At 46.3% G+C, this 26,748-nt stretch overlaps 1 protein-coding gene across 4 annotated transcripts in view; it reads right to left on the minus strand.

The window, feature by feature from the left end:
- FLT3LG (fms related receptor tyrosine kinase 3 ligand) overlaps positions 1-26,748 on the minus strand; it is a 262,486-nt gene that overhangs the window by 205,826 nt on the left and 29,912 nt on the right. The window lies entirely within an intron of this gene.

Consider the following 26,748-nt stretch of genomic DNA (forward strand, 5'->3'; position numbering starts at 1 on the left):
GGAGTAGGGATGGTCTGATCTTATACCTATTCCACAGGTGAAGCTAATCATCCATAATTGTATGCAGCTATTTCTAAGCATCAGATTTAAATATGCTATTTAAACTCCTATCATTTTAAGATAGGCATACATCTTTATAATAGACATCGCTATAATGATTCTGCACTGCAATAAATAATAAATAATAATATAAAGTGCATTATATATGATAATAAAGAGTAATAAATAATAATTAATAATAATTAATAAAATATAATATCTATTTAACATGAGACTGGGAATATTTATGACAATCATAGAGAATATCTTATAGCAATATATAGTCATAATATCAATTTATATAACCATAAATATATGTATTCAAATTGGTAATATTTAGTATTTATACATAAAGATAGATGTCCTTTATGTGGATACCTCATACTTAGAGTCTCCACTAGCAACAGGATATACATATTAATACCTATAGAGGGGATATTGCCATAAGTATCTTCCTATAGTGATTTATTAAGTCGTCATGGAGGGAAACATGTTGAACAGGGAATAAAAGATGGGATAATCAATAGGAGAGAGAAACCAGAAAAGATCTTTACAGAGCATATAGAGCCAGAGAGAATTAATAATAGATCTTTTTGGCTAGAGATCATTTACTTACAAATACTGATAGATTATAATATATAGTAATAATAATAATAGAAGTAATAATAGAGAATAGTATAAAAAGCAAAGAGTACTAAACCTAATTTTAATAATTTTGGTAGTTTTAGTGGATGTCACTATCTAAAGGATCAAAAAGCAAGAAGGGAGAGAGAGAGAAAGAGGCTAACCAGGATGAAACCATAAGATCAAAGTGTACCCACTCTCTAGTAATAAAAAAGTACTACCAGAGACTAAGCTGAATTTCAAATGAACTCCAGATCTATAGTTTCATTAAGACCCTGGGGGTTCAATGTCTGTAGTTTCAAAATCCATGCAGCCTCCTGTCTACATAAAAGTCTAAAGCGATCACCACCCCTGCTGGTTGCTGGAATATATTCCAGCCCAACAAGCAGGAGCCCAGTGGGATCGCCTCCATGATACTCAGAGAAATGTCGAGGAACGCTATGATTCGCGTTCTTATTCAGAATATTACGTCTGTGTTCCATAAATCTGAGTTTCAGGGGACGTATTGTTCGACCTACGTAATATATGTGACAGGGACATATCAATAGATAAATTACATATTGGGTACTACAGTTAATAAAAGTATTAATAGTGTACTCTTTCTTAGAGACACTAGACACCACACTTTTGGTTTTATTCTGAACAAACGAACAAGTGGTGCATCTCCTATGGTTACATCTATGGAAGCCTATAACCTCCGGTCCAATGAGAGTTCTTTGTGTGTTTTTTATGGATCGATCTGCGTGTCCTTTAAAGAGACTTGGAGCCAGAATGTTACGCAAATTTTTAGCTTTCTTAAAAACAATCGCTGGTTTTTCATCTAGATGTTCTCTAAGGACAGGGTCAGTAAATAGTAATCTATAGTTTTTATTAATTATGCCTTTGATTTTACTGGCCGCCACATTGAATTTAGATTTAAATACTAAACTATATTTATCTTTGTTCTTTTTTGTTGTTTCCTTTTTATTTTTATTTTTATTTTTATCTTTATTCTCAAACTCATATCTGGCTCCATTAGTAGCCTCCAGGTCACTACCACTTAAATAACCACACTCCTGTGCATGAGAATGGTTTTCATCTTTAGTAAAAAACAGATCTTTTCTCACAAGTTTGGAGGCATAAACCAAAGCCTCATCCAATACTTCTTGTGGATAGTCACAGCTCTTAAAGGTGTCCACAAGAGATGCAACTTGTTCATGGTATTTCTTATCTGAAGTACAGTTTCTCCTAATTCTATGTAGTTGAGGACGGTTGCATCAAGGAATGTCAGTCCCGTTTTAATATCAACATGGACCGGCATCCATTGAGTGACTATCACTCATTGGTGGGTAAAGTGTTAAATCAGACAGACTGTTGGGTGTGCTCTCAAGTACCTCAAGGTCATAGAAAGTCAGGACTAGTGCCATATCCTTTAACGGTAGAAGAGGTACTTGAGTTAAAGGGTGGGAGACCGGTGGACAAGAGATTTAATATTTCTAGTCCTCCTAGTTTGAAGCTCCAACAATACCACGTAGATAGGTCCCTAATATGTTTTAATATTTCCAATCCCCGAAAGCCGGGAAATTGGGAGGTGTCATGGAACAACCAAACCATGACATTTTCGCACAGAGCCGACAGAATGCCCATAGATTCAGAGCTTATACGCCACATAGCCAACAGTGGAAAATATTTCCAGTATAGGTACACTCTAGGAAGTAGGATCATGCGAGTTGGAGAAGTATCACCAGGATACTGTGCACATGTCATACAGCCTGATACGTGTACTAGACAAATGAGAGAGTTAGGGATAGGACTGTTTTCATGGAAGGTTTGTAATATGGTCATGTCCTTTTCTATCCCATATGTTCTCCCCGATGAGTCATATTTCACATGTGGGAGAAAGGCGTATAAGTGGCTTGCCCCAAACTCAGAGGGATTGTGTTACGTTGGAAAAGTACTGCCTGAAATAATGACCATTACCCATAACAAAATGAAAGACATTCACAGCAATGCTCAAGCTCCTTACACTCACACTCATTACGAACACATTGTTAAAAGACACCTTGTAGATAGAACAGAGCATGCGGCCTCTGATTTGATTCACGAATCCACCGGGATTCAAGTCCTTCTCGCGATAGATATCACCCGTACCGCCAGAGGAGTTATAAATTATAGGTATATTAATGCGCTAGCGAACCTGATAGATAATATCACCGAGATGTACGATGACACCTTTAGGTATACTGGAAGAGAGCTGCAAGCCTACAAAACAGAGCTGGTCCAGCATAGAATGGTTCTCAATTACCTCACAGCGGTAACAGGCGGGTATTGTGTCACCCTAGCGACTCAGTATGGCGTGAAATGTTGTACATACATCACTAACAGCACTGAGGACCCAACCGAGGTTATAGATCGAAAAATGGATGATATATTGCAATTAAAGTGGGAGTTTCGAAGGAGGCACAACCTTACGCTCACTGCTGTGGGAAATGAATTGACTGGCTGGGTGTCTTGGTTGAACCCACGAAATTGGTTCTCAGGTTTAGGCGAATGGGCTCAGGGAGTCATCATGGATGTAGGAAAGTTCCTCTTGTGTGTTTTGGGAGTTATCGTACTGATTGGTCTGGTATTCAGATGTTTTCAAATTCTAACAAATTGCAAGCGTAGTACCAAATTGATGAGTCTGAGGAGTGAAGGCATTGTAACAACAACTAATTTGATATATGACCCGTCAATCGAGACAATGTTGTGATAAAATGTGATTCCACGGTCCGTTTCTTTCACCCGTTTCTCCTTTGATTTTCCCCAAGGCACCAAGAGATCAGCCTGGAAGAAGAATTTGATGACCATTTATACAAGACCAATGATGAACTGTGTCACAGACACCTGATGAGCTTTTAGAGACTGAAATTTCTTTTTGACACCTGATGAGCTTTTTAGAGACTGTAATTCTTCTTATGGACACTTGAAGAAGCTTTTTGTTTGCCAATAAACCTCAAAGCTACAGTAAAGACCCGACGATCCCAACAAGACACCAGACAAAACATCAACAAGACCCCAATCGGCGACTGTATACTAAACCTCACATAGTTATATGACTGCATTTATAACGCTTGTTTCTTATCTTCATCTCTACAACCTCCAGGTAGTAACCCACATAGTCGACAGGTGATTTTCACATATTAGCATTCACATATTCTCCCCCTTCATGTATCATCAACTAATGTGCACCCCATTTGTTGTAACCAAAAGCCGGAAAGAGCTCGGTAGAGTTTGACAGCCCATCCACAGACCCTTAATACGGGATAAGAAGGATTCAAATGTATACTTCGCAATACCTCAAAGCTTGATTTAAAACACGTACGGCACGATGATACATGACCCCTCAGACATGGATCTCATACACACATGCTTTTATTATCTCACTAGGTCATATCTTTCCCACCTTCTCCTCCCTCTACCCAATCATAAAAAGGTATTTACATGATGACATATATTTTTCTGTTTGAATTGTTTAGGAAGTGGCAGTTATTGGTGACTGCCAAAGGGTGGACTGTCAAAGTCGAAAAATATCGTGCTTCACATTGCCATATACTAACCCCATGCACATGCCCGCTGCTCGTGCATTTAGTCTGCTGTACGTGCACATGTCCGCAAATTGCGTACGCTCGCTCCGGCGATTACGCGCGGTATATGCGTATTTACGGTAGAGTTTATGAGCTTGTAGCGGGCGACTCGTTTATAGCATAGTTAACCTTTATAGTGTGTTTTGTAGATATTAATCCCCTTAATAATGTCTGCAAGTATGTTTAGTGTAAATGGTTCGTGGACATAGGGATTCCTCTTTGCATGATACGAAGGGTCTGACAAAGGTTGAACAGTGGTGTCTAGTACCTAACTGAAGAGTATTTTATTAGAAACAATCCGGTGTTGGTTAGGAAGAGATTAGTCGCTCCTGCGTATAGTTATGTTTAAAAGAAGTTTATGGACATTTACAGTATTTGCAGTTCATTATCCATGCAGCGGGAATCCTGAGGATTCCTCCCACCTGAGCAGTTTGAAATAGTCACAGCCCACCTGTTCGAATCCACCTATGACCTTTGGTTATAATGCAGAGGGACATTCCTGTGTCCAATGAACAATGAGATTGTAGGGCCCTTTGTAGTGTACAGTATGCTGTGTATATAAAGACCCCCATAGCCAGACCAGCTCTCACTTCTCTCCACAAGATTTTCCCCGTGATGACTGAGAGCTGGTTTCCAGATAGCGCATGCGATTCATTCCCACGTGTGTAAGTTTTCTCTGTGGCCATTTCATTACTCTGTGTGTATGCAATTCGTTCTCATCTTGTTATCCTTTAAGTGTTTGCCATTTTATTCTCTTTGTGTTTATTATATGTATCTGTGTTGCGATCGTTCGCTATTGTGTATATTTCTATTTAGTTATTCCTTTTAGTTATTAATGTTAGGTTTGTAGTGTATAAGCTGTAATCTGTATTCTTTTCCCTTTTACTTACTAAAAATCATCTGGTAAGGTGTTGGAACCTTAACAAGTGTTTGTGTGATTCACCATATAAGTGCTAAGGGTTTCAGAGCATCTCAATTGCTTAAACAGCTTGCATACTCACAAAGGTTCAGTGTTACACCATTATAGTACCACGGTATTAAGGTTTACAGTGTAAGCATATTCTGTGTTTAAAGTTTATAAAGGTTACTGTCTGTGTGTACGCTCGCTGTGTGTATTCCGTACTCCCAGCGCAGCGTGTGTACGTAACTTACGTACCACGTGTGAGGTCTTTGTATGCAAATAGCGTACGAAGTGCGTAGCACGTGCACGTGGTTTAGCGGCCATTACGGCTACACGGTATTAGTAAATAACTTATGTTAAAAGGTAAATAATTAGCTTTATCACTATGTACAGCACCTGTCAGGGAGTAAATAGATTTCAGGTATCTCTCCACACACTTATCTGTCAGTTCTTTCAGTGAAATGAAAGAAGTGACAGGCAGAGTTGATGACACCACTAGGCGGGTGACATGAGAATCCACCGGTGGTGAATTTTCACACTTGTTTCATAACTCTGCAGGGGTAGGGTAGCAAGCTAAGGCCCGTTTAGAGAGAGGGAATTTCTTCCCTGGGATAGACCAAGGTTCCTGCCTGATGTCAACCAAATGGTCAAAATGGGGTAACAGATTTTTAGCCACCTTTTGCCATTTAAACATGTTAGTTTTCTTGGTGACAGTAGTGGGTTCCTCATCATCAGTAATTTGTAGGATTTGCTTAATAGCAACCACTAGAGCAGGGACGTCAATTTGCATTGTAGAATCCTCGTCAGAAACGCCTGATTCAGTGTCTGACAGGACAATATGCTCCCCCTCCTCTTCAGATGAAACATCTGAGAGATTTGTGGATTGTGAGGAGGAAGCAGTCCGCTTAGATGACCCAGCGACATGGGAGTGACCGGAGGTAGATTTTTGTCTGACCAAGGAATGAGTCAACTGCTGCAACTGGTTAGACAAGTTTTCCGCCCCAGGCGGATTAACCATAGGGACTATTTGAGACAGGTAAAGGTGGTCCCATAGGGGGGCGTTAGACGTTCCACTAGAGTATCCAGTAGGCTTGAGAACGCGGCCCAGTGTGGCTCCTGATTGGATACAGAAGTTGCGGACTGACTGGAGGATATATGACACATGGTACACAGACCATTATACATAGCTTCCGCCTCTGGTAAAGCTTTGGCGCATACTCTGCATGATGCAGGAGTGTCCACAGATTTACTGCCCTTCCTGTTAGACATTGTACACAAATGCAACAGAGAGCAGTTTAGTACGATGAAGCCAGACAGAGTATAATACCTGCGAATAAATCCGATAGTAAGTGACTGAGTCCCCAGTACACAACACCTGTGAATAAATCCGGTATTATGTGACTGAGTACACAGTAGAATACACTGAATAGGTAAATACTGTGACGCACTATATAAACGACCCTGACGCACCTAGTCCCTTAGGGTACTGAATATAGTTATAGATCTCTGGGAAACCCTGAAACTGAAACCTGACAGCAGATACAGGCACACACAGTCAAGTTAGCAATGCAGATAATTATTAGTATGTGAATAAAACTACACTGAACTAATATATGTACATATATATATATATATATATATATATATATAAAATACAGTGCGGTCCTAGACCGGAGTTGTATATCAGAATACTCGTACAATATATTCTGTATTAGATACACTTTGTCTTTGTCTTAACTAACGCTGTCTGTATAGAGACATGTAGAATACTCAAGTGTTTGTAAAGTCACAGTGCAGGCGGCTTTACAAGGGAGACCTTGCCCTGCAGTCCCACAGACTAGCCGCAGCTATACTCCTAAAATAGCGCCCAGCATCTCAGTCAGGGAGTGCAGGAGAGTGTGAGGAAGCTCCAGGGTGGCAAAATCTGCAGTAGATTTCGCTCTGGGCCTGGGGAGAGGCTACAGGTCAAGCGCCGACTCCCCTATGCTGGACCTCACCACCGGTACTATGGGGCCTTATCAATAGGGGCGTTAGTACTCCCGACCTGTACTCCTATGCCCTGGCAGATATAGTGGGGTCCCTGCTCGGTGACAGTGTCCACGCCAGCATCGCAGTCCATCTCCCTAGACTGAGATCAGGAACGCAATTTAGTGGCGGCACCCTCTTACCTCCTCCCTGTAGCAGCCACGCAAACCAGGAGAGCATCTGCAACCGTGTGCCTAAAGCCGTAGTGTCTCCGCCGCAAGCACCCGGGAACTGAGCTGCGGGAGTATGTGACGCCGCTTGGGAAGTGATGGAGCTGCAGTGCTGAAGTGTCAAAATGACATACAGCGCTGACAGCTCAGTTTTGAAGAGATTTTCTGTCATAAAAAGCTTTTTCAGGCCTGCCCAGTGACCTGCTGCTACAGGCACCAACTCGAAAATGAGCTCACAGTGCCAGGAGGCGGGGTTACAGAGGAGGCCCTAATGCATCCTGGGACAGCCTAAAGCTTTAGCCTGTTGGTGCCTCTGGATCAAGATCCACTCTACACCCATGATGTTTTCCTGTGGAACACAGTGGTGGCAATGTCGGATGATTGGTCTACTGCAGAAATAATAGTATCAGTACCAATTATAGGTGAAGGATCAATAGTTATTGACCAAGATACAATACTAATGGGTTGAATACCCAATAAGGCACCAAGGCGAAATATATGAGTAGAGTGATTAAAAAATGTAAAGAGTTAATACCCACACCTCCCGAGATTGCAGTCGCATGCTGAGACACAGCTTGAAAACTGTTGCAACACACCTGTGTTTTTTGCCGACACTCCCTGTAACCGCCCCCAAATGGTCCCTGTATGTCAATCACTTTGCAAACACATTCTTGCTGCAACCGCCACTGCAAGTCCATCGCAGCACATGCGCAGTGTGAGTCAGATGCATGAGCCGTTGGCCTATAATCGCTAGACTGCAAAAAAAAAAAAAAAAATTGGGTGTGCGTTTATTTCTGAATCAGGCCCAATGATAATTATTATTTAAACAAAGTTTTTTTTTCAATCTGAATATATATATATATATATATAAAATTTAGATATTTTAAAAATAATACGGCTACAAAGCCCCTGCCCTGTGGAAAAGTGTGCGTCTGAGCGTGCAAGGACTGAGACAACCACTTGCAGCATCTTAAGACGCTACATTTCCATCCAGTGCATCTTTAGAGGCACCATCTTGCTCCAGTCTTATGACAGTTGCAGGTTCTCCATCCGACTATGGCCTCCTATCAGAGGCGGAACTACCATGGTGCAGCAGGTGCATCGCACCGGGGCCCCTGAGGACTAAGGGGCCCACTCCTGCCCAGACCATCAATGAGTTATCCCCTCGCGGACCATTTTGAGCAATGTCGGATGATTGGTCTAGTGCAGAGGGCAGGGTGTACCCCACTGCTTAAGGGACCTGCCCCTTACCTTAGGGAGGCAGGACTGGCCTTGTGTGTGCCAGACTGATAGAGGAGTCCTGCCACCTATCAGCGCTGATGATCACAGCCACATACTGCCTCTAATTACCATACAACTGCACATTATTTATGACTCACTGCTGTCTGTGAATTACAGGTCGATCACACCCGGAGTAACTGGCACTGTCAGAATCTTCCTGACCAAGCGCCAAACTAAGGAAAGCACAAGGGGCAGGGCTCCCGTCACAGACAGAGCAGAGGCCGATGTGTTCCTGCCGCTACCAATGTACATGCCCCCTATTCTCCGCACTGTGCAGGACATTATGCTTATACCCCTGTCACCACTATCTCTCACTGTCACCCTTTGCCTCCCCCTGCATTCTGCTGTCACCCTCTGCTTCCCTTTGCCTGCTGCTGTCACCCTCTGCCTCTCCCTGCCACCTACTGCCATGTGGCATATTGTGAACTTGGGTTGAGGTGAAGGAGGTGGGGCAGAAATTATATTTTTGCACCCGGGCCCACCACTCACAAGTTCTGCCACTGCCTCCTATACTTGCAGCTGCACGTCTGTGTGTGCAGTCGCCTCCACTGACATGCTGTGACACGCTTTCGACACTCCCATCAGATGCTACCTCTGCCTGCACCGAATTTGTCAACTCCCTGTTACTTTCCAGTCACCATCCACACACTAACTAAACACATCTTTGTGCGTGTGCTGGATGTAGTACTGTGTCTCTGTGCACAGACAATCGGGACCCATGTGCAGAGCGATACATGCGCTATAGATACGACTTCGGACAACTCCATGCATATAGGCACGGTACCATTTTTGAATCAGGCAGATATGCCTCTATTAGGCACATAAATTGATCCATCAAGTCTCTTGGTGTGTGTGTGTGTGTGTGTGTGTGTGTGTGTGTGTGTGTGTGTGTGTGTGTGTGTGTGTGTGTGTGTATGTGTATATATATATATTTATTCTACTTTCAAGCATGGCACTATTATCAACTCTTTCCCGCTCTGAAGCTACTGTAGCATTAATTACTTTGTGTTCCAATAATTCTGAACATCAGCGACTGAATACACATGTGTTTGACTTGGACTGATATCACGAACAGAAAGTCCCACAAAGCAAATAAACCACAACAATAGTTCAATGATTAGTTCCATGCTTGAACAGCCCATAACATTTTGGGGAATTCCAGAATTGTAGAAGTCTCATTTGCTTCTAAACAATGGATAATTATGAAGTAAGAGCAAAATAACAGATCTACAATTGTGTTCTGCTAGAGAAAGGACATTAGACGTGTGATTGCACGTGTACACGCACGAGCTACTTTGGCATAATTTACTGTATACCTGCAAATTTTTCTTGCCTGAGTGAATGTACCGTAGACACAAAACTGTACAATTAGCACATAAACTGGGGTGAATCTGCTACAGATCAATTCTTTCACTAATACCCCTTTCAGACTGTCTGAGACGGGTCGCACACGGGAGCCTGACACGGGATCTCCCAGTTTGCGACCCACCTCAGGCTCCCCACCACCGCTGACTGCATCCTGGCATATTGCCGGGTTGGTGACGTTAGCAGTGAAGCGGCGGGGGCGGCGCTTGGAGATCACATGATCTCCAAGCGCCGCCCGTACACAGAGAGTGTACGGGAAACGGGTCGCATCGAACCGGCTCCCGTTCACACCGCACAGTGAGCCGGGTGGAAGACGTGTTCCACTCTGCTCACGACCAGAGTTGAAATACCGGGTCGCTCGACCCGGTATTTCAACCCTTGCACCTTTCAGACCGCACATGAACACGGGTTATGCGCATTCATGTGCCAATAACTCGTGTTCAGAGGTGGCGGTCTGAAACGGGGGGAATCAGTATGAAATACCTACAATCAAAATCCCAACGGTCAAAATCCAGGCAAAAATTGACCGACAGTCAAAAATCCCGACAAGGTCAAAATACTGACAAGGTCAAAATACCGGCATTTAAAATATCGACACGGTCAAAGTATGGATGTTTAAAATGTCGACAGGTCAAAAAGTCAACTTTTTTTATATAAAAGTTCCTTAAATATTGAAATATCCCCATTCATTAGTGGGATCATGTCTGTGATTATTTGTTTTTCCCTATTTTTGGCATGATGGGAAAGGTTCATGAGTTGACACCTAAAGAGTCCTAAGGGTAGATTTAATAAAGTGTGTGTTTTTTTTTTTAGAAGTGAAGATGTTTCCCATAGCAACCAAACAGATTCTAGCTATTATCTTCTAGAAGGTGCTAGATAAATGATAAGTAGATTAGTTGCTACGGGCAGTAAAATGCAATTTTTAAATTTTTAGAAGCTTAAGCAAATGTACCCCCTAACCTTATTTATCTCTTATAATTTAAAAGGCAATTTAATAACTGGCCTTTCATAAATTACCCCTGTTCTGTACTTTATATTGCAGTGATTGTTTATAGATGTTTTTGTAAAAACAGCAGTTTGAGTAACTTTTTGTGAAATTTGGGTTTAAGCAGAAGATCCATGTTGACTATTCTCCCAAATTCGACAGCTCTCCTGGGAAAGGCGGCAACTCTCCTGGGTTACGGTTCAATAAATCTACAGTAAGAATGTCTACAATCAAACGGTCGACATCAAACGGTCGACAGTGACAATTTTGACATGGACAAAAGGTCAATATGGACATTGGGCCGACCTATGAAAAGTCGACGTAGGAAAAGGTCGACATGTACTAAAGGTCAACACATGAAAATGTCGACACGTAAAAAGCTCGACAGACCTTTTTTGTGTATTTTTTTTTTTGCTGTCTCAGTACATGGACCCTTAATTAGTGCCCAAATTCGCTCGCCATGGTTCGGGCAAGGTTACCAGTGACGGATTGGTCTTAGGGCTCAGCAGCAAGATTCCTGGTAGGCTGACGTGTCTGTGGGGCCTGTTTTGTGTGTTATCATGTACCCCACATAGTACCAGACAGCCCCCCACACTCAAACTGCATTGTCCCCATTCATTCTGTTCCATCAGTACAGCAACTCAACCATCCAGTGATGCTGCCATGGCTACACGGTATGTTACATCTCTTGTTCTGCCCATGTTCAGCCACTTACACAAAATCTTACAGGGTCACTTTTAGTTCCCAATCCCCCCTGGCTACATTGCAAAGTTATTAACACATAATATTGTAAACAATCTGGTTATTGTAGCAAATTATTATTAGTAACTTTCTTTAAATAGTGAAGAGTGTATAAAAGAAAAATCAAGTACTGCACAAAGGGGGTCATTCCGAGTTGTTAGCTCGTTATTTTTTTCTCGCAACGGAGCGATTAGTCGCTAATGCGCATGCGCAATGTCCGCAGTGCGACTGCGCCAAGTAAATTTGCTATGCAGTTAGGTATTTTACTCACGGCATTACGAGGTTTTTGATTCGTTCTGGTGATCGTAATGTGATTGACAGGAAGTGGGTGTTTCTGGGCGGAAACTGGCCGTTTTATGGGTGTGTGCGAAAAAACGCTACCGTTTCTGGGAAAAACGCGGGAGTGGCTGGAGAAACGGAGGAGTGTCTGGGCGAACGCTGGGTGTGTTTGTGACGTCAAACCAGGAAAGACACTGACTGAACTGATCGCAGATGCCGAGTAAGTCTGGAGCTACTCAGAAACTGCTAAGAAGTGTCTAGTCGCAATTCTGCTAATCTTTCGTTCGCAATTTTGATCATCTAAGATTCACTCCCAGTAGGCGGCGGCTTAGTGTGTGCAAAGCTGCTAAAAGCAGCTTGCGAGCGAACAACTCGGAATGACCCACAAAGTCTGCAAATAGGGCTGATATTCCAGAATGTAAATATAGTGTACCTACAGCAGCCCTCATAGATACCACAATGCTATGTATAGTATGTTTGCCATATAAATGTTCTTGGTAGGAGATTGTTCTGTATGCAGGTAAGGCCCACAGTGTACTATGAGGGTCATTCTGAGTTGATCGCTCGCTGCCGATTTTCGCAGCGCAGCGATCAGTTAAAAAAATGGCAAAACTGCGCATGCATATGCACCGCAATGTGCACGCATGTCGTACGTGTACAAACAACATCGTTGCTGTGCACTGCTTCTAGCGACGAATCCATTCGCACAGCCGATCGCAAGGAGATTGACAGGAAGAGGGCATTTATGGGTTTCAACTGACTGTTTTCTGGGAGTGGTAGGGAAAACGCAGGCGTGACCAGGTGTTTGCAGGATGGGTGTCTGACGTCAATTCCGGGACCTCCGTCGTTAGGATCATCGCACAGGATAAGTAACTTCAGGGCTGCTCTTGTTTTGCACAAAATGTTTATGTACCGCTCCGCTGCACATGCGATCGCACACTTGTAGAGCGAAAATACATTACCCCGTGGGCGGCGACTATGCGTTTGCAATGCTGCAAAAAGTAGCTAGCGAGCGATAAACTTGGAATGAGGGCCTATAGACTCTGGGCTGCAACATAACCCGCACAGGAATTGGTTTTACACACGTACAAAGTGGCAAATGAAGTGCAGAACGGAACTTGGAGTGAGAAAAAGCTACTGGACCGTTGCATCACAGCACTGCGTTCACAGATTCAGATTCAATCACACACAGAGGTGTACAAATGTCACACATAAAATCAGTGCAATCTAGTTATGTTGCTCCCAGTTTTAGTTTTTTAATCCAAATAAGATGCACATTTTGAGCGAGAAAGACACTCGGAGTCGGCCAGGACCTGGGGCGCTGAGAGGGGCTGTTAGGTGCAACTGAAGCTACAGTGCACGAGGACACATCAGTAGTATATAAGCAGCTGAAGCTGTTCTAAATAACATGTCATCATCATGCGTGATCTACGGCTTGGTGTATGTTACTGAGTTTATTCATTTGATAATCTTGTCTATATAGATATATAGATATATATAGATATAGATATCTGTCTTGTATTACAGGCAACTATGTTGAAGCACTTTACTCATACAGAGCCCAGAGCCAGGGGTGGATTGGGATGGAAAACCAGCCGGGGACATTTATGGAAGCAGCCTAATAGGGGCAGAGTCTAGGGGTGGAGCTTGTTGTGGGGGTGGGATTCATCCTCATAGGATCTGATTCTGAGTTGTATGCAGTTGCAGCCTTCCTTGCTTCTTTTTCTGCAGTTGTGTCTGTGACCTGGCCCGGCTCCAGGCACGTTCCAATAGAGCGGCTGAACAAAGCGTCACACTTAATGGACGCCGCTATTCTCGCAGCCATATTGGAGCATGGAGCCAGCAGCAGCATCCGTCCAGCGGCCCCCAGTTGTCTTGAAGCTTCCTGATGTGTAGAGAGGAGGTGGAGCCTTGGCAGTCCTCTGGCGGCGCCCTCCTCTCCTGAACTTGTGCAGCGGCTTCACGGGGCAGAGAGTGAAGACGGCTCTGTGGCTGCGCTACATACTCTGTGCTGCGGGCGAGAGATGAGTACCGGCGGTGACAGCGTAAGTGTTGTGGCTTGTGGGGAAGGGTGAGGAGCCAAGGAGCAGGTGGCTGGATTTGTGGTGGCGGCTGGGGGGGCTGCTGATATTGTGCTGAGTGATCAATTTCAGTGACACTCACTGACTGTCTTTGCAGTAACCAGCAGTAACCAGCAAAGACAGCCAGCACAGTGAATGTCACTGAAGTGGATCACTCAGCACATAAATTAAAGGCAGCATGACTCGAATACCAGCGGCTGTACCAAGTGTCCGAAAAGTCAGCGGTCTGGATGCCAGCATTCAGTATACAGACGCTGGCATCCCGATCGCAGCAATGCCAACAAGGGTGCAGAGAGTGCCCTAACCTCCCTCCCCTACCCCTCCCACTCCACAGCCTAACCCTAACCTCCCCCCAGTAGTGCTTAGAGCTAACCCCCCCTTTCCCGCAGCCTAAACCTAACCTCCCCCCAGTAGTGCTTAGAGCTAACCCCCCCTTTCCCGCAGCCTAAACCTAACCCTCCCCCTTAGTGCCTAACCCTAACTCACCCACTCTGCAGCCTAACCCTCCCCCCTTAGTATCTAACCCCCCCCTCTCTCCAGCCTTACCCTAACCTCCCCCACCCCATACCCTAACTCCCCCTGAGTGTGTCTAAACCTAACCCCACCTCCCGCACGCTAAACCTGTGGCGGCAGTGCATACTTACCTTCAGGATCCTGACGGGATATGGTCGTCGGGATGCTTGCATCAGTGTTCTGGCGGCTGTCGGGATTCCGGCATTGGTATTATGGCTGCTGGGATCCCGACATCCGGGATCCTGAACACATACCTGTATAAGTGCTCTACCTGGTGCAATGTGTATAACGTGCTCTACCTGGTGAAATGTGTATAGGGGATTCTACCTGGTGCAAAGTGTATAATGTGCTCTACCTGGTGCAATGTGTATAACGTGCTCTACCTGGTGCAATGTGTATAGGGGGTTCTACCTGGTGCAAAGTGTATAATGTGCTCTACCTGCTGCAATGTGTATAAGTGCTCTACCTGGTGCAATATGTATAACGTGCTCTACCTGGTGCAATGTGTATAGGGGGTTCTACCTGGTGCAAAGTGTATAATGTGCTCTACCTGCTGCACTGTGTATAAGTACTCTACCTGGTGCAATGTGTATAACGTGCTCTACCTGGTGCAGTGTGTAGAACGGGCTTTACCTGCTGCAGTGTGTATAGGAAGTTCTACCTGGTGCAATGTATATAAGCAGCACTACTGTGTAGTGTAATGTGAATTGGTACTATTTGGTCACACCCCTTCCCCATGAAGCCACGCCCCTAAATTTTTACTGTGCATCGTTGGCGCGCACTGTCCATTATTTAGACTATACGTGGGAGAACACCCATTCACTTTCTGTCAAAGGGCAACAAAATGTCTAGTTACAGCTATGATGCAGAGTGTCCTGTATACTACACAGCCCAGTAGCATTGTCACCCCATCCTCCCCCTTGCAGCACTTTTGTAGTGTCCAAGTCAAGTCTGAGTTTTTATATTTGAATCAATAATAAGATTAATAAGGACCTTTATTCTGATGGGACCCAGAAAAGGACAAGTAGGACAACAATTTTTAAAAGTGAGTGGTCTCTAACCCACTTTTTGGGGGGCTCAGCGCGACCATTGCAGTGACTGTGATGATGAGGGGGATTGCTGTGGGTGGGCCAAAGCTATACTATGTGCGCGCTGCGTGGCGTCTGCTGGGGGGCATATCATGTGTATCTGGCACTGCTGGGGGGCATATCATGTGTATCTGGCACTGCTGGGGGGCATATAATGTATATCTGGCACTGCTGGGGGGCATATCATGTGTATCTGGCACTGCTGGGGGGCATATCATGTGTATCTGGCACTGCTGAGGGTCATATCAAGTCTATCTGGCACTGCCCTACTGGGCTCATTATGTGTATCTGGCACTATACTGGAGACCTTATGTGTAAAGAACACTACTGTGGCTGTTATGTGTAAGGCTGCTAATTGTGCGTGTAGAGGGGGTGTGAAAATATATTTATTTATAGTTTGCTAATATGAAGTTGTGAGGCCACGCCCACTTTTCCAGGAGTGCCGAAGCACGGAGGGGGGGGGGGGGGGGGGGCAGCTTTGACATTTTTTCTCACACAGGGTGCTAGTAGGCCTGGAGCCGGCCCTGTCTGTGACTTTGGGGGTAATTCTGAGTTGATCGCAGCAGGAATTTTGTTAGCAGTTGGGCAAAACCATGTGCAGTGCAGGGGGGGCAGATATAACATGTGCAGAGAGAGTTGGATTTGGGTGGGTTATTTTGTTTCTGTGCAGGGTAAATACTGTCTGCTTTATTTTTACACTGCAATTTAGATTGCAGATTGAACTCACCACACCCAAATCTAACTCTCTCTGCACATGTTATATCTGCCTCCCCTGCAGTGCACATGGTTTTGCCCAACTGCTAACAAAATTCCTGCTGCGATCAACTCAGAATTACCCCCTTTATGTTAATGACACTACAATGCAGTTTGCTAGTGTACATCCATAAATCCAGATATGCAAGGACTGAGATGGCCACTGTCAGTGCCTAAAGATGCTGCAATCATGTTTTGTGCGTCTTTAGATGCAACCATCGGCTGCACCATTGAAACTTTAATCTGCCATATGCTAGAGCAATTCAGCGTCTCTATATACAACCACTATCAGCAACATGACCACACTAAGGGGGTGATTCAGACCTGATCGCTGGGCTGCTATCTTTGCTGTCCTGCATTCAGATAGTCGCCGCCTCCAGGGGGAGTGTATATTTGCCAGTGCAAGTGTGCGATCCCATGTGTACGCCGAGCTGCAAAAATCCACTGTGTGCAGTCTCTGCGCAGCCCAGGACTCACTCCTATAGTGCGATGAGAACGGGCTGATTGGGGCTGGAGCTGACGTCAGACACCCTCCCTGAAAACGCTTGGGTACGCCTGCGTTTTTCCCAGTAAACGCTCAGTTGCCACCCACCAACGGATTCCTCCTGTCAATTACCTTGCAAACGCCCGTGTAATCTGAATTTTCGCATCATCCTGTCGCTTACCGGCAATGCCCTTTGTTGCTGTCCGACGCGCATGCGCATTGCTGTGCATACCCATGTGTAGCTAGCACCTGATCACCCGCTGTGTGAAAACGCACAGCAGCGATCAGATCTGAATGACCCCCCTTATATCTCTCCAAGTTTTAATACTTCTCTTCTTTGTTTTTTTATTATTGTAATTAAGTTTTGGAATTTCCCTTTCTTTCCCAAACAGGTGCTTTGTATTCCTCTCATGCAAAACTAAGGACAATACAGGTAGTGTCTGATTAGTTCTCTATAAACATAAGGACTGAGAGTCACCTGCTGGCCACTTGCAATAGTGTAGTAACTGTAACTGCACCAACTGTCAGTCAGGATGCTTTATCTAAGTCCCACCCACTTTTACAACTAGTCGCTACTCTCTCATTCAGTTCATCTATGTTTAAACATCCTGGCTCACACTATGGTCTGCTAGTCTGCTACTACCAGGCAGTGAGGACAGTGGAATGCACACTGCATTTCATCACAGCTCTTGATAAGAAGGTAATCTCAGGCTAGATCTAAACTGTTCTGTAAGAGCAAGAACATTTTAACATCTGCACCACCAATCAGAAACTACAACATGAACAGGAGACTTTACTGTACTGACAGGATCTGTGCAGTCACACTTGAGTCAGGACCCCCTCCTTCACCAGAAAACTTTGTTCGTAGTGTAAGTGTAATAGATAATATATATTTAGCGGTTTACCAAAACATATTTCAGTTACAGTATACAATGAATATGGGTGTTAACTGTAAGCATAGTTGCCTACCCTCCCTCATTCTGCAGGAGACTCCCTGAAATAGCAGCAATCTCCCTGACTCCCTGAAAAGTCCAACAATCTCCCTGATTGCACCTTACCCCCATTATGCAGCTATTACATTCTTGGGGGGGGGGAAATAAATCAGAGCTAGATACATTCAAATGGGATCATTAGTGCTATTTCCTTGCATTGGTTATAAGGCACAATGATCCCTATGGCCACTTACAGTATATGGAAGCTCTTGAAAAACACAATACATAATCAATTCCAGCAAAATGTCAGTGTCTTTTCTTCAACAAATAGATTTGACTAACTTTGGGGCTCATTTACATTTGGATGCAAGTCATTTTCATGACACGCCTCTCCGATGTAGCAGTATGCGCCTGCGCTGATAGGTGTTACTTTCACAATCTCCCTGAAATGCTTTTTCAAAAGTAGGCAAGTATGGTGTTAAGTGCAGATCATAAGCTTTCATGTGAGAGTATTCACATCCAGATCCAAAGGACGAGTTTAGGAATTACAGATGTTTAATATGTAGCCCCGTTTTTTTGGTTAAGACTAGATTTGGCCACTTATGACTGGCCAAATCAACAGTACATTCTGAGTAAAGGAGAACGTACCGGTGTGTTTGGCAACACAAAAAAAGCCTGGACATCCACAGAAGACAACAGTAGTAGGTGATCGCAGGATAATTTCCATGGTAAAAATGGGATCAGTATGATTTGCCGATGGACGGGAGCCGGCGATCAGTGTACCGACACCGGCATCCGGTCCATCAAAATCCCTGCAGCACCCCCTCCCCCCCCCTCCCAAAAAAAACCCCTACCCCTCACATTTTCCCTACCCTAATCCTAACCCTCCCAGGTGGTGCCTAACCCTAACCCTCCCGGGTGGTGCCTAACCCTCCCGGGTGGTTCCTAACCCTAACACTCCCTGGTGGTGCCTAATCTTAACCCTCCCGGGTGATGCCTAACCCTAACACTCCCGGGTGGTGCCTAACCCTCCCGGGTGGTGCCTAACCCTCCCAGGTGGTGCCTAACCCTCCCGGGTGGTGCCTAACCCTAACCCTCCCAGGTGGTGCCTAACCCTAACCCTCCCAGCTTGGTGCCTAACCCTAACCCTCCCGGGTGGTGCCTAACCCTCCCAGGTGGTGCCTAACCCTCACAGGTGGTGCCTAACCCTAACCCTCCCGGGTGGTGCCTAACCCTCCCAGGTGGTGCCTAACCCTAACCCTCCCGGGTGGTGCCTAACCCTCCCAGGTGGTGCCTAACCCTAACCCTCCCAGGTGGTGCCTAACCCAAACCCTCCCAGCTTGGTACCTAACCCTAACCCTCCCGGGTGATGCCTAACCCTAACCCTCCCGGGTGGTGCCTAACCCTAACTCTCCCGGGTGGTGCCTAACCCTCCCAGGTGGTGCCTAACCCTAACCCTCCCAGGTGGTGCCTAACCCTAACCCTCCCGGGTGGTGCCTAACCCTCCCAGGTGGTGCCTAATCCTAACCCTCCCAGGTGGTGCCTAACCCTAACCCTCCCAGGTGGTGCCTAACCCTCCCGGGTGGTGCCTAATCTTAACCCTCCCAGGTGGTGCGTAACCCTAACACTCCCGGGTGGTGCCTAACCCTCCCAGGTGGTGCCTAACCCTAACCCTCCCAGCTTGGTGATTAACCATAACCCCCCCTTCTGCAGCCCAAACCTATCAAAAATACAAAAGCCATATTTGACTTTGCCAAAAAACATCTACAAAAAGGTACCCCTCATTTTTTTTTTTAACGAGGTGCTGGGACACAGAGCATAGCTCCGCCCATGACACCTATGAAGCCCCACCCCATGTTCTGATTGGCCCACAGGCCAGTCATTGAAAGAACAGGGATGACCATCGGTTGTGGTAACCATCGATGGACATCCAATGCAAAGTTGGCAGCCATTGATGGCTACTTGTCATCATATTATGTGATGGCATGGAAATGCATGGCTTCCAATGGCACTGGGTTACTAGTACCAAAAAAATATATATGAACCTTTGTGCCTCTGTATTGGGAAAATGATTTATTACAATATACCATAAAGTGATAGACATATATGCATACAATTAAACGTCAATTACTATATTGCTAGGTGATTCATCGTGCCCTATGGGCGCTCTTCACATCGTCGTAAGGGGCTACGCCCCTTATCCCTTTCACGCCCTTGTGGCGTGCAATATTTGTATTATATGGAGTATTACCTCCAATCATAATTGTGTGAGTGGTTAAATATTGCACGGACGAAGGGCGTGCAATGGTTAAAGGGTCGAAGCCCCTTGCAACGATGTGAACAGCGCACGCAGGGCCTGATTAATCACCTAGTAGGTGCTGTGGTTGGGGGAGTGGCAGGTGCAAGAGAGAGAGACGGATGGGGTCCGGGGGTGCCGTGGGTGGGGGAGTTGCGGTTGCGGGGGTGCCGCGGGTGGTGGAGGGGCTGGTGAGGTGGTGCCGCGGGTGGGGGAGGGTGCGTGGGTGCTGCGTGCGGGGGTCCAAAGCCACCGCGTATGGGGGAGGGGTGGGTGCGGTGGTGCCACGGGTGGGGGAGGGGTGGGTGCGGTGGTGCAGGTAGTGGGGGAGGGGCAGGAGCGGGGGTCCTTCAGGTGGGGGAGGGGGTCTGGAGCCACCGCGGGTGGGGGAGGGGTGGGTAATGCTTCTTATCCTGGAAGCAGCGAAGCTGCTGGTGTCCTCCCTTTGGCAGTGGCTCTCCTGGAGACTCGCACAGCAGCCAAGCAGCCAGTCACTATTGTTAGCGCCGATGTCCCAACGCGCCGCATTACAGGGAAGAAGATGCACTCAGTAAACTACAGCTCTTAGCCGGAATGCTTCGGCGCTAAGGGCTGCTGGGAGCTGTAGTTTATTTAGTTCATCTGCTTCTCTGTAATGCGGCGCGTTGTGACACCGGCGCTAACAATAGTGATTGGCTGGCAGAACTGACTCTCTGAATCAATGTAAAAGGTGTGAGTGCTGTGCAGGGTCAGTGACACTGCACACCCACTGCACTGCACAGCACTGTCACCTTTTACATTGACTCAGCTTCCAGACATTACCCTTGGCGATATCACCCACTCTATCCGTTACATTAGCCATCTCTGGGCTTCCAGGCCGGCAGCCCAGGTGCTGTGTTGCGGAGTCAGGGCCTCTCGGGATCTGGGCGCGGCTGTGGCAGGGAGGCACTTCTGTGACCTCACGCGCAGCGGAGGCTCTGGGGCCCAGAGAGTATGTGGAACAGGGAGGGCTATGAAAACCTTCCGCTGCACCGCTTTCATACACATCTATGCCGGTAGCTGCAGCAGCTTTTGTTCCACCTGCGCTGCAGCTAGGGAGTGGGGATTGTTGATGCTGGAGGGGGCAGGCGGACTGGCAGTAGGACATAGGACGCTGCAGTGAAAGGATTTTATTTCCCCCTATCTACAGCGCAGAGACTTGCTGCAGATGCAGTGGCATACCCTCCAGCTGTACCTTTTTGGCAGGTACAGTACCTTTTTTTATGGTCTGTACCGATTTCTGGCTCTCCAAACTTCCATTGAAAGTATAGGAAAAGGGGCGTTGCCACGTCCCTTTACCCGTGACCACGCCCCTTTTTGGAATCTGTATTGATTTTTATGTGTAAATTGTTGGAGGGTATGTTGCTGCAGATGCAGTGGGGCTATTTTGGGGTGTGGGTCTAGAGCTGCAGCTCCATCAGCCCCATTGTTAATACTGCTCTGGGAACACACAGAAGCCAAAGGGCAGAGCCTCCCATTGGATGTAACCTGTGTGGGAGGGCGTTTCTCTCCCAATCAGCTGTGGACTGGGTGTGATAGACCTGCTGCTAACTGAATGAGAGCTCCTAACCACGCCCAGCGTTATACACACAGGTACAGAGTCACAGATCTGGGCTATTATATAGGAGATAGTAGACAGGATATTTGGGGCCAGTTAGAATTTGCGATCTTAGACTCCTGCTTATTGATTATTTCAGTTCCATATACAAATAAATGTGTGTGAGTTAAGTGGTACAAGACTCAGCAATTCAGATGCTGTTCATACTTCATCCACAGACAGCAGATTTAGGGGGTCATTCTGACCTGATCGCACGCTGCCGTTCATCACAGCGCAGTGAACAGGTCAGAAGTGCGCATGCGCCGGTGCCACAGTGCGCCAACGCATGGCTGACAGGTGACGACTGTCATTGCCTAGCGATCACCTCTGCGTGATTGACAGGCAGAGTCATTCGCTGGGCGGGAGGGGGCAGCACGGCGGCATTTGGCTGCCGGGGGCGGGCCGCAGTGGCTGTGTGGTGTCACACGCAGCCACTGGGACCCGGGCAGCGATGAGTAGCTCCCGGCCAGCACGCAGGAGCTGAGCTGGCCGGGAGCTACTCCTGAAGTGCAAAAGCATTGCTGCTGTGCAATGCTTTTGTACTTCTGCAGGGGGGGGTCGGGCCTGACATGCGAGGCGGGCTAACCCTGTGCTGGGTGTCCCCCCGCATGTCTGAGTATCAGGGCTACGATCAGGTCTGAATTAGGCCCTTAATGCAAAGCCAGCCCACCTTCCAGCAACCATGAGAAATATACCCAAAGGAGAATTTCTCTGCTTACAAAGGAACAGCTCTGACAACGAGAACTACACAGCAAAATGTGTGGAACTTACCGTCAGACGTCTTAGTAGGGGTTATACTAGAGCGAAAAACTCATTAAAAGTGCAATACATCGAGGGCCAAATGTAATAGAGTGAGAGTTGCAAAAAATGAGAGATTTGGCAAGGTTTCACAGTTTTTTTTAAAGTGGCAATCATTAACACAGCAAGATCAACCTGGTTTTGCAGGGTAAATAATTGCCACTTTAAAAAAAAAACTAAAAACCCTTACCAAATCTCTCACTTTCTGAAACTCTCACTCTATTACATTTGGCCCCATGTCTCCAAACCTGACAGTGACACATTGATTTTTGACAACAAGAAAAACAAACAGACTACCAACAAAATCCGATTCATTGGTAATTACTGTAAAGAATGGAGACATCTGCAAAACATTGTCCAAAAACATTGGCACGTTCTCCTCACAGATGGAGAGCTTGCCTCCCACTTAGGAGGAAGAGCTCCATTCAGCTGGCAGAGGGGTCCAAACCGTGGACATTAAAGTGTAAATGTTATATTTGCACCTGCGGGGTTGTATTAAGAGAGGAGTAGGCTTGTGGGCAGTCTCCATACAGGCCACCTCCTTTCTAGCCAGCAGAAAAAGGCTGAAGACTCTGTCTTTGTGCCAAAGTCTACTGTGCCTGTGCAGGTCTCTAGGAAATGGGACGGCGAACATTTTCCTGGCAGTTTTTCTATGTTAGTGTTGAAATAGCTGAGAAAATGGCTGTTGCGCATTTTCCGTGTGATTTGTGCAGTGCTGAGTTGCAAGATGCAGGAATCCGGAGAGGTAAATATTAAATCATCATACCCCCTTGTCATATTGTGCCCTACCAAGTCACATCATTCCTTCCCCAGCCACATCATACCCTTCCCAGTCACATTATGTCCTTCTCATTCACATAATGCCCACCCAGCCACATCATAACCTCCCCAGCCACATCATACCCTCCCTAGTCACGTCATCCTCTCTCTAGACACATCATACTCTTTCCAGCCACATCATACCTTCCCCAGTCACATCATACCCTCCCCAGCCACATCATACCCTTCTCATTCACATCATGCCCTCCTCTTTCACATCATACCCTCTCCAGTCACATCATGCCCTCCCCAGTGACATCATATCCTCCCCAGTGACATCATTCCTTCCTGAGTCACATCATGTTCTCCCCAGCCACATCATATCCTCCCAAGTCACGTCATGCCCTCCCAGTGAGATCATGCCCTCCCCAGTCATATCATACCCTTCCCAGTCACATCATGTCCTCCCAAATCACATCATATCCTACCCAGCCACATCATACCATCTCCAGTCACATCATACCCTCCCCAGACACATCATGCCCACTCCAGTCACATCATGCCCTCCCCAGTCACATCATGCCCACTCCAGTAACATCATAACCTTCTCATTCACATCATACCCACCCAGTCACATCATACCCTCCCCAATCACATCATACTCTCCCCAGTGACATCATGCCCTCCATATTCACATCATACCCTCCCCAGCCACATCGTCCTCCCAAGTCACATCATATCCTACCCAGCCACATCATACCCTCCCCAGCCACATCGTGCCCTCCCCAGCCACATCATGCCCACTCCAGTAACATCATAACCACCCCAGTCACATCATGCCCTCCCCAGCCACATAATGCCGGTCCATCAACATCATTGATTGCTGCTTTAAAAAAAAAACAGGCCGACGCGCACAAAATTCCCGCACCTCTGGAACTTGAAGGCTATTACATACATTAATTTAAACAGCTAATCTTCATTATATCGTGCTCACGCTACACTGTTTTAGCAGATTTTTGAAGGGCAAAATGTGTCTCCATGCCCCCATTAGTGACGTCGACGGATAGGCACGCCCCCATTTGTGATGCTGGCTTTGCCGCACTGCCCCCAATAGTGACACCAGTAGGGCCGTGCTCCCATCCCCGCCCAACTGCGCCCCCATTTCAAACATATGCACGCCGAAGGTGCGTGCAACCACCATACTGCCCCCGCACCTCTGCATCCAGCCTGCATCCTAGTGGGATCACTAGTATATCATAGTGTAACTGAATCACATGAGCTAATGGTATCGCTTTACATACAGTAGGACTACAGATAAGGTCGCAGCAAATGTTCTCTTAAAATGGGTCAGATGTATAGGAAATGGTGGATAATGTCTCCTTGACATGTGGACCTTATGTGACTGTACATGAACTCTTCTACGCTTGCAATTATAAATAGTGCTGTGCTTAGCTTAGGTAATAATTCTCGTTAAGTCATGATGGGTGATTAGTAATGCTCGCAGCTGTGACCAGACACCCATATGCATGTGAATAAATAAAACTGCTGTTTCCTCTGATCCTGGCGTGTCCCTTAGTTTATTGCTATCACAGGGCTCTCTACGTCTTATGTTAGTACTGATCTGTGTAATACTGAGACGCCCACGTATAAGCTATTGCGGCGATGAATTTCCATCTCGGTGCGTCTAGATGCACCACAGGGAGCACCCACGGGAGCATCATCAGGAGCACCATGAGGATCACCATCGTGAGCACCTTCAGGAGCGCCATCGCAAGCACCAACAGGAGCACCATTGCAAGCACCATCAGGAGCACCATTGGGAGCACCATCAGGAACACCATCCAGACTTCCAGCTCTATGGCAAGTGCAGATTCTCTAGCTGACCATGGATCCCTGTGTGAGTGGCTGTGAATTGGATGGTTCCACAGGAGTCTGTGGGGGTGGTCTTCAGGTTGCCGACTGTCGGGATCTCGGCGCACAGTATACCAGCGCCAGAATCCCGTCAGCCGGCATACCGACAGGTATTCTCCCTCGTGGGGGTTCATGACCCCCCTGGAGGGAGAATAAATGAGCCCCGCAAGGGGCTCATTTGCGCTCGCCACACTGTCGGTATGCCGGCGGTTGGGCGACGGTATGCTGGTCGCTGGGAGCCCGGCCGCCGGCATACCCTACTACACCCGGCTGTGGGCAGGCTAAATGATGATTGACAGGCTGAGCAGCATATTCCTGAGTCTCGTGCTTCGGCGGTTGCAGATCCCCAGGGAAGGAAGCCAGGACATATATTACATACAACTTCACATGTATGTTCATATCTGTTGGCTAGCTCCCCCCTGCACACTTTGGTCGGTGCTGCAGCCTAGGGGCAGCAGCCGCCGCTGACCGGGATGTCTGCTCTGTGCGACCGGGACGCCTGCTCTGTATAGTTATTGAGTCCACCTGTGATTCTCATTCATTCACAGGATCCTTGATTAGAGTTGTAACTAAAGTATATACCAGAGCCGGCCCTAACCAATATGATGCCCTAGGCAAGATTTTGGCTGGTGCCCCCTAGCACCACCGCTGGTTCCACCTCTGACCTTGCACCTCTTTCCCAGCACCATCACCCCTCACCCATAGCAGTCCTTAGTTTAGTGTTTGTACCCCCTATATTTTAAATAGGAACAGTTTGCACATTTGGCGCACAGCCCAAAAAGGGGTGTGTTTTTGCTGGCAAGGGGCATGGCCACAGAATAGTAACCCCAATTCCAATTACGCCACACAGTACTGCAACTTTATTCACATTTGATCATGCGATAGTGTCCATAATTAATATTACATCCCACAGTAGTATCACTTTACCTTATAAACGTTACTCCTCACAGTAGAGCCCCTTACTCACATTACATCACACTGAATTGCTCCTTATTCACATTACACCACACCCTATTGCTCTTTATTCACATTAGACAACACAGTAGTGCCTTTTCTATATGCAACGCCACATAGTAGAGCACCTTATACACCTAATGCCACACATTAGTAATGCATTTATACATATAATTCCACACAGTAATGCCCTTTACACATATGAGACACATTATTAATGTCCTTATAAACATAATGTGCCTTACACATTATGACAACCTTTATTAATGCCCTTATACACATAATGTCCCTTACACATATGCCGCACATTATTAATGCCCTTATACACATAATGACACACATAGTGCCCCCTACACATTTGCTGCACATTAATAGTGTCCCTATACACATAAAGACACGCATACAGTAGTACCCTTTTACACATATGCTGCACATTATTAATGCCCTTATACACATAATGACACACATAGTGCCCCTTACACATATTCCGAACACTACTGCACAACCAACCCACTCACATGCACACAGCAATCACACTGCCACGAACAC

The sequence above is a fragment of the Pseudophryne corroboree genome, chromosome 10 (genome assembly GCF_028390025.1).
Source record: "Pseudophryne corroboree isolate aPseCor3 chromosome 10, aPseCor3.hap2, whole genome shotgun sequence".
NCBI classification, from domain to species: Eukaryota; Metazoa; Chordata; class Amphibia; order Anura; family Myobatrachidae; genus Pseudophryne; species Pseudophryne corroboree.